General features: G+C 45.6%; 1 pseudogene; it reads right to left on the reverse strand.

The window, feature by feature from the left end:
* Nucleotides 1-932: 932 nt before the first annotated feature.
* Nucleotides 933-5,180, reverse strand: LOC125468956 (annotated as a pseudogene).
* Nucleotides 5,181-7,829: the final 2,649 nt, after the last annotated feature.

A 7,829-nucleotide genomic window follows, 5' to 3' on the forward strand; every position in this document is an offset into this window, starting at 1 on the left:
GACCCACGCGCCCCCACGCGCAGCCACGTGCACTGCACACTGACGGTGTCAACAGACGCCGTCAGGAATATTCCGTTATCCTGACGGAATATTCCGTTAACCTTAACTGACGCCGTCACTGTCGTTAGGAATATTCCGTTAAACTTAACGGAATATTCTCATTTCTTCTCCGGCCAGTCGCCGTCGCCGGCGCCGTCGCCGGAAAACTGGGAATTTTTCAAACTTTGTTTTCTCCTTCGTTTTTCAACCATTTTTCACGATTCAAAAGCCAAAATGAAGCTTAGGACTAGTAGAACAACGTTAGACTAGTTTTAAGGCCTAAAAATCAAGGAATCTCACCTGCAACAACGATCCAAGTTCGGCCAACTTCGAACCTAGCCTTCCCGACGTCCAAACTCGTCCAACGAACCACTCCGAGGCTCCTTGGGACCTCACAAACACAACTACAAGCTTAGAATCTCCTAAAACAAGCTAGATTAGGTTTGCATGAACAGTGTTCAAATCGAACCTCGTCGAAACGACGTGAAAACAACGATATCCTTACCTGAAAATGGCACCACTGGACTCCTCTCAGCTCCACGAACACGATGGTGGTCTTGGTTTCTTGATTGGTGAAGGTTTGAGTGTGTTTGTGTGTATGTCCGTGTGTTGAATGAAGAAGAAGAAGAGAAACTCGGGGAGAGTGAGAGAGAGACAGGGAAGAGACAGAGAAGAGACAGGGAATGAGGGAATCCCGGGGGAGTGAGACGAGGTGTAGGAGTGTGTGTGTGTGGTCCTACACACCACACAACACAAAACTACACGTAAACGAATAGATTAGGGGTAAAATTGTAATTTCTCATGTACGTTTTAATAATTCCGGGACGGGATGTTACAACCTACCCACCTTAATAGAATTTCGTCCCGAAATTCAAAACAACCTCATATAACCCTTAGTGATCGAAAAACAATCTAGGATACAAATTCCTCATCCTATTTTCTGTCTCCCATGTCGCTTCTTCAACCGAGTGATTCCTCCACAAAACTTTCACCAAATTCACCGTTTTGTTCCTCAGAACCTTCTCTTTCCGATCCAAGATCGTTAACGGTTCCTCGTCGTACGTTAAATTTGGATTTATCTCTAACGGTTGAGAAGGTATCACATGCAACGGATCGGCAATATAGTGTCGGAGCATAGACACGTGAAAAACGTTATGTACTTTAGCCAACTCCGGAGGCAACTCCAACCTATAAGCTACTTCACCAACTCTTTCTGTGACTATGTACGGTCCAATGTACCTGGGACTCAACTTCCCCTTCTTTCCAAACCGCACTACACCTCTCCACGGTGAAAGCTTCAAAAACACCCAATCTCCGACCTCATACGTTCTGTCCGTAGCATGTCGATCTGCTAAACTTTTCTGTCTGTCCTGAGTTGCTTTCAGGTTAGACCTAATTACTTGAACATTTTGAGTAGTCTCCTCGACAATCTCCGAGCCTACTAAGACTCTTTCGCCAACCTCTCACCAACACAACGGAGTGCGACAAGATCTACCATACAAGGCTTCAAATGGCGCCATGCCAATGCTCGAATGGAAACTGTTGTTGTAAGCAAATTCCATCAAATCTAACCGCTGGTGCCAAACATCACTGAACTGTAACACCGATGCTCGCAGCATATCTTCCAAAGTCTGAATAGTTCTCTCGGACTGTCCGTCCGTCTGTGGATGATATGCCGTACTGTAAAGTAGTCTCGTACCCAAAGCTTCCTGAAAAGCTATCCAAAACTTCGATGTGAATCGTGGATCACGATCCGAGACGATACTTACAGGGACACCATGGTACTTCACAACCTTCGAGATAAACAATTCTGCTAACCGGCTCAAAGAGTACTTCTCTCTCACTGAAATGAAATGTGCCGACTTAGTGAGCCGATCAACGATCACCCAAATGCCATCAAAGCCATTATGTGTACGCGGCAACTTGTACACAAAATCCATAGTGATATTTTCCCATTTCCACTCTGGAACGGGAAGCGGTTGCAACAATCCAAACGGCTTCTTTCTTTCTGCTTTAACCTGCTGACAAATAGCACAACTGCTCACATACTCAGCTATCTCTCTTTTTATACCCGGCCAATAGTAAAATGGTCGAATAGTATGATACATTTTAGTTGCCCCTGGGTGCATGGCATAAGCCGAGATATGTGCTTCATCGAGAATTTCCTTTTTCAACTCCATACTACTAGGCACGAACATTCTACCCTCTAACATCAACATGCCATCAGAATCACGAACTCTGAGATCACGCCTCCTTCCTTGATCTCGAGCTCGAATTAGTTCTTGAATTTGCTCATCAGCTACCTGAGCTTCAAGCACCCGATCAACTAAGATTGGCCTAACTTGAAAATTAGCAAGTAATGCCACTTCTCGATCTTCTGCTTCTAGCCTTACTCCCGTAGCACGCAAGTCCACCAAAAGAGGAATACGACTAGCGTACAACGCATTGATACGGCCATGTGACTTCCTGCTAAGTGCATCGGCCACTACGTTCGCACGACCAGGGTGATAATCAATCGTGCAATCGTAATCGCTGAGCAACTCCAACCACCTCCGTTGACGAAGATTAAGTTCCTTCTGGGTGAAGAGATACTGAAGACTTTTGTGATCTGTGAAGATCCTACACTTCTCTCCGTAAAGATAATGTCTCCACAACTTCAACGCAAAGATGATAGCAGCCAACTCCAAATCATGTGTAGGGTAATTCATCTCATGGGGTTTCAACTGCCGCGAAGCATAAGCAATCACCCTACCATGCTGCATCAATACACATCCCAGACCATTCAAGGAAGCATCGCTATAAACCTCGAAATCACCACTATCGTCCGGGAGTGCCAAAACAGGTGCATTAGTAAGACAATGCTTCAACTGCTGGAAACTTTGCTCACACTTATCATTCCACTCAAACTTAACGTCTTTCCTTGTTAACCTCGTCAGTGGCAAGGCAATTACCGAAAAATCCTTAACGAATCTCCGATAATATCCCGCCAAACCAATGAAACTTCTCACCTCAGTGACGGTTCGTGGTTGCTCCCAACTCTTCACAGCTGCAACTTTCTGAGGATCAACCAGAATACCTTGAGCAGAAATGATGTGCCCCAAAAACGCAACTTGATCTAACCAGAATTGGCACTTGCTAAACTTAGCATACAATTGGTGTTCTCTCAACCTCTTTAACACCAAAGTAAGATGTCGAACATGCTCCGCTTTGGACTTAGAATACACCAGAATATCGTCAATGAAGACAATAACAAATCTATCCAGGTAAGGCTGGAATACCCGGTTCATTAAATCCATAAAAGCTGCTGGTGCATTCGTCAACCCAAACGGCATAACCAGAAACTCGTAATGACCGTAGCGAGTCCTGAACGCTGTCTTAGGAACATCATCCCTACTAATCTTCAGCTGATAGTACCCAGACCTCAAGTCTATCTTAGAAAATACACAAGCACCTCTCAGCTGATCAAACAAATCGTCGATACGAGGCAATGGATAACGGTTTTTAATCGTCACCTGATTCAATTGCCTGTAGTCGATACATAGCCTCAAAGTCCCATCTTTCTTCCTCACAAACAACACTGGAGCGCCCCAAGGTGAAGTACTAGGCTGAATGAATCCCTTATCCACTAATTCCTGTAACTGCACTTTCAATTCCCTTAGCTCAGCAGGAGCCATACGATAAGGAGTTAATGAAATAGGATTAGTACCTGGAAGCAACTCAACATTAAACTCCACATCTCGATCTGGGGGTAAACCAGGTAAATCATCAGGAAAAACATCAGGGAAATGTCTAACCACTCTCACATCCTCAATTCTGCTAGGAACGGTCTCTTCTAGCACCATATGAGCTAGATACCCCTGACAACCTTTAGACAACAACTTCTTCGCTCGCAAAGCCGAAATAACACCGTGTCTTACTCCACTATGCTCACCCACAAAGGTAACCTCAGGTAATCCAGGACGGTGAAATGTAACTACTTTCCCGTAACAATCAATGTTAGCACGATAGAAGTGCAACCAATTCGTGCCCAAAATCACATCAAAATCGACAATATCTAACGGGATAAGATCAGCTGGCATAACAACACCCTCTACTATCACTGGACATCCTGGGTACATACAATCTACAACACATCTCTCTCCTCTAGGCATAGCGAATTCTAAATCGTACCCTAGAGGTGTGGGGCGAGGTTGCGTTACTTGAGCAAATGTATGAGAAATAACGGAATGTGTAGCTCCACAATCAATTAAGACTCTAGCAAAATAACCAAGAATGTTTAACGTACCCATAATTAGATCCGGGTTGTTCTGAGCATCCTGCAGGGAAATATTGTGAATACGCCCCTGGCCCTGCTGTCGTCCACCACGACCTCTGCTCGCTTGAACACCGCGACCTTGAGCTCCACGCCCCTGACTGGGCTGACCCATCTGTCTCGAAGACCCTGCACTACTAGTGGCATTCTCACTCTGCTGATACTGTCCTCCTTGGTACCACTGAGAACCACCCATCGGAGCTGGAGGATATGGCATGTAGTTGCTGGGATACGGGGGATAACCACCTTGTGAATACGGGTCCTGGGGGTACTGATACGGTCCCGGGGCATAGGGAACAGCATTACCCTGATAGTGATAGGCACCACCTCTACCTGCTTGACCATAATTACTCGGACCTTGGATTTGCCGAATCGGTGCAGGTGGCGGCATAAAGGTCTGCTGCGGCTTCTGCTGCTGACCCTGGGGACAATTCACCGCTCTATGTCCCACCTGTCCACACGTGAAACAACTACCGCTAATCTGCCTGCACTCGCCGAAGTGTCGGTTATTACATCTACGGCAAAATGGAATTCGGTTTCGACCACCATCACCTTGTCTCTGGCCTCGAGCACCTCCATAAAACCTACCTCCACGTCCTTGTCCAGAGGCACTGAAACCACCACTAGACGAACTCGAACTGGCACCACCCCTTTTGAAGTTCTGAGTTTGGCGAGGCCCAAGCGATGTTTGACCTTTTCCTTTGTCGTCTTTCTTCTGATTGCCGTTTTTCTCTTCGTCACTATCACTTGACATATTCTCAGAGTCCTCTACCCTCAACAATATCTCATAGAACTCCTGGTAGGACTCACAGTGAGTAGTAGTCACCATAGAACGCCATTTCTTCTTAGTGCCCAAGCGAAAACGACGAAGCATCTCCGCCGGATTACCAGCGACATCAGGATAGTAACGAGACAAATCAGTGAACTTACGATAATACTCGTTAGCCGTCAACTTTCGTTGTTTCAACTCAGTGAATTCTTGCTTCTTACGGTCAATATACTCAGGGGGTACAAATCTCCTCTGAAACACATCCTTGAAAACATTTCAATCGGTCCTCTGAGCTGGAGTTAACATACGAAGTTCTTGCTCCCACCAAGCTGCAGACTCCATCTCCAGAAACCAATAGGTTGTCTCAACCCACCTTTCCATAGGAAGGTTCCCCTGGTTATGCAACACACGGAAAGTCTTCTCTATGTGTTCCAACCAACGTTCTGCACCTTCGTGACCCTCGTTACCTTTAAACTTATCCAACTTCAAGTTATACATAGTCTCTAGAGGAGTTCTCTGGGGAGGGCGCATCACTGTTTGAAGGGCTGTAGCAATCACTTCCCCCAACTGAGTAAGATCAGGGAAACTAGGCTCATCTGAGCGACGTGGTTCCCGACGAGGCGGCATGATTCTGACAGAAGACACCAACTATTAGAATACTCACAAAGACACAGGACTGCCAAACCTAGGCTCTGATACCAAGCTGACACACCCCGACCGAGATCAGGGAGTGCTGGCCGTCACACGAATGTGACGTAGCCATGTGCGCGTGCGGAAGCTATTAAGATAGTAATATAAAAGTACGAATAATTAAAAACCTAAAAGCATACAAAGTACTAGTGTATGTGAGACACAATTCAGAGCAAGTCTACAACAGTCCAAAGGAAAAGATACGACGTATTTACACCCGAAGGTGACCCTACAATGGTGAATGTCTGTCAGAAATGCCGGGACGCCCTCTGGGGTAAACCACCGAACTTGCTAGACCACTAGAACCTGGAGGGGTGCAAAACAAAAGCGTGAGTGGGCAAAAACAAAGTTCTTTGAAAACTCTTTAGCAAAATACATTTTAACCCCTCGCCGTAAAACCTGTATACTTCCCAGAAAATGAACATATATACGTATGTATAGATATGTCAATCATGCTCCATGATATGCCATTCATGCTTGAGAATATGCCACAACAGAATCTCATAATCAAATATAAATGCTCAAGCGTAAATCACATCAATAATATATAATCTAGCAGCCGGGAGTCACCTAACGTGACCTGTACGGCTGCATCTAGAGCTCCACTCTCAACTCAATAACTGAATCTGCACACGAGTCGGAACCACCTACTGTGGTCTGTACGACAGGCTGGGTGTAATGTATATATGTATGCTCTAGTGCTACGATCACGTGAAGCTGGGCGATAAATCGCGGGTCACCTACAAGTCGGAACCACCTAATGTGGTCTGTACGACAGGCTTGCACCTATCTTGGATCCAAGGCGAGCATGCGGTGCTGGTGAACATACACGTGAAGGCTGGGCCCTGGCCTCGGGCGGGAGCACTAACACCGGGGGTGCAGATTATGAGCTCTCTAAACCTCTCAAACTACCATTGCATACAAACATAAATACCACTTACCTGGCACTTACCTGTGCGTCCACAGCACCAAATACACATATATAAATGTATGCCGTTACTAATACATGCGATGATGAGTAAACAATATTCATATGATGCATGGCATAAAACAATTAACCTTTTCTATTTAATTTCTGGGAATTAATATGTATATAGGTATATACGGAAAACAAAAGCCCACTCACTGATAATTAGAAGGGTCGTAGCCCCCCTGCCTCGAGTATGAACGCTCGTCTTCGGAAAACGAATCACCTATACGCGACAAAGTTACGAAAACGTTAATTTAAAAGCACCTAAGCAACTTCTCGTAATAACTTCTCATACATTGTTCAAATTGGACAATTGAATATACCAACGTGAACTACACAACCTCAGGATCACACCCATATTTTTAAAATAATTTTTGGACCACGCACGCGCCCCCACGCGCCTGAACAGTCACGGACCCACGCGCCCCCACGCGCAGCCACGTGCACTGCACACTGACGGTGTCAACAGACGCCGTCAGGAATATTCCGTTATCCTGACGGAATATTCCGTTAACCTTAACTGACGCCGTCACTGTCGTTAGGAATATTCCGTTAAACTTAACGGAATATTCTCATTTCTTCTCCGGCCAGTCGCCGTCGCCGGCGCCGTCGCCGGAAAACTGGGAATTTTTCAAACTTTGTTTTCTCCTTCGTTTTTCAACCATTTTTCACGATTCAAAAGCCAAAATGAAGCTTAGGACTAGTAGAACAACGTTAGACTAGTTTTAAGGCCTAAAAAATCAAGGAATCTCACCTGCAACAACGATCCAAGTTCGGCCAACTTCGAACCTAGCCTTCCCGACGTCCAAACTCGTCCAACGAACCACTCCGAGGCTCCTTGGGACCTCACAAACACAACTACAAGCTTAGAATCTCCTAAAACAAGCTAGATTAGGTTTGCATGAACAGTGTTCAAATCGAACCTCGTCGAAACGACGTGAAAACAACGATATCCTTACCTGAAAATGGCACCACTGGACTCCTCTCAGCTCCACGAACACGATGGTGGTCTTGGTTTCTTGATTGGTGAAGGTTTGAGTGTGTTTGTG

Source organism: the organism of the source record quoted next, unplaced genomic scaffold, assembly GCF_019419815.1.
Source record: "Pyrus x bretschneideri cultivar Hongxiangsu unplaced genomic scaffold, Pyrus_bretschneideri_v1 Contig4, whole genome shotgun sequence".
Lineage (NCBI taxonomy): Eukaryota > Viridiplantae > Streptophyta > Magnoliopsida > Rosales > Rosaceae > Pyrus > Pyrus x bretschneideri.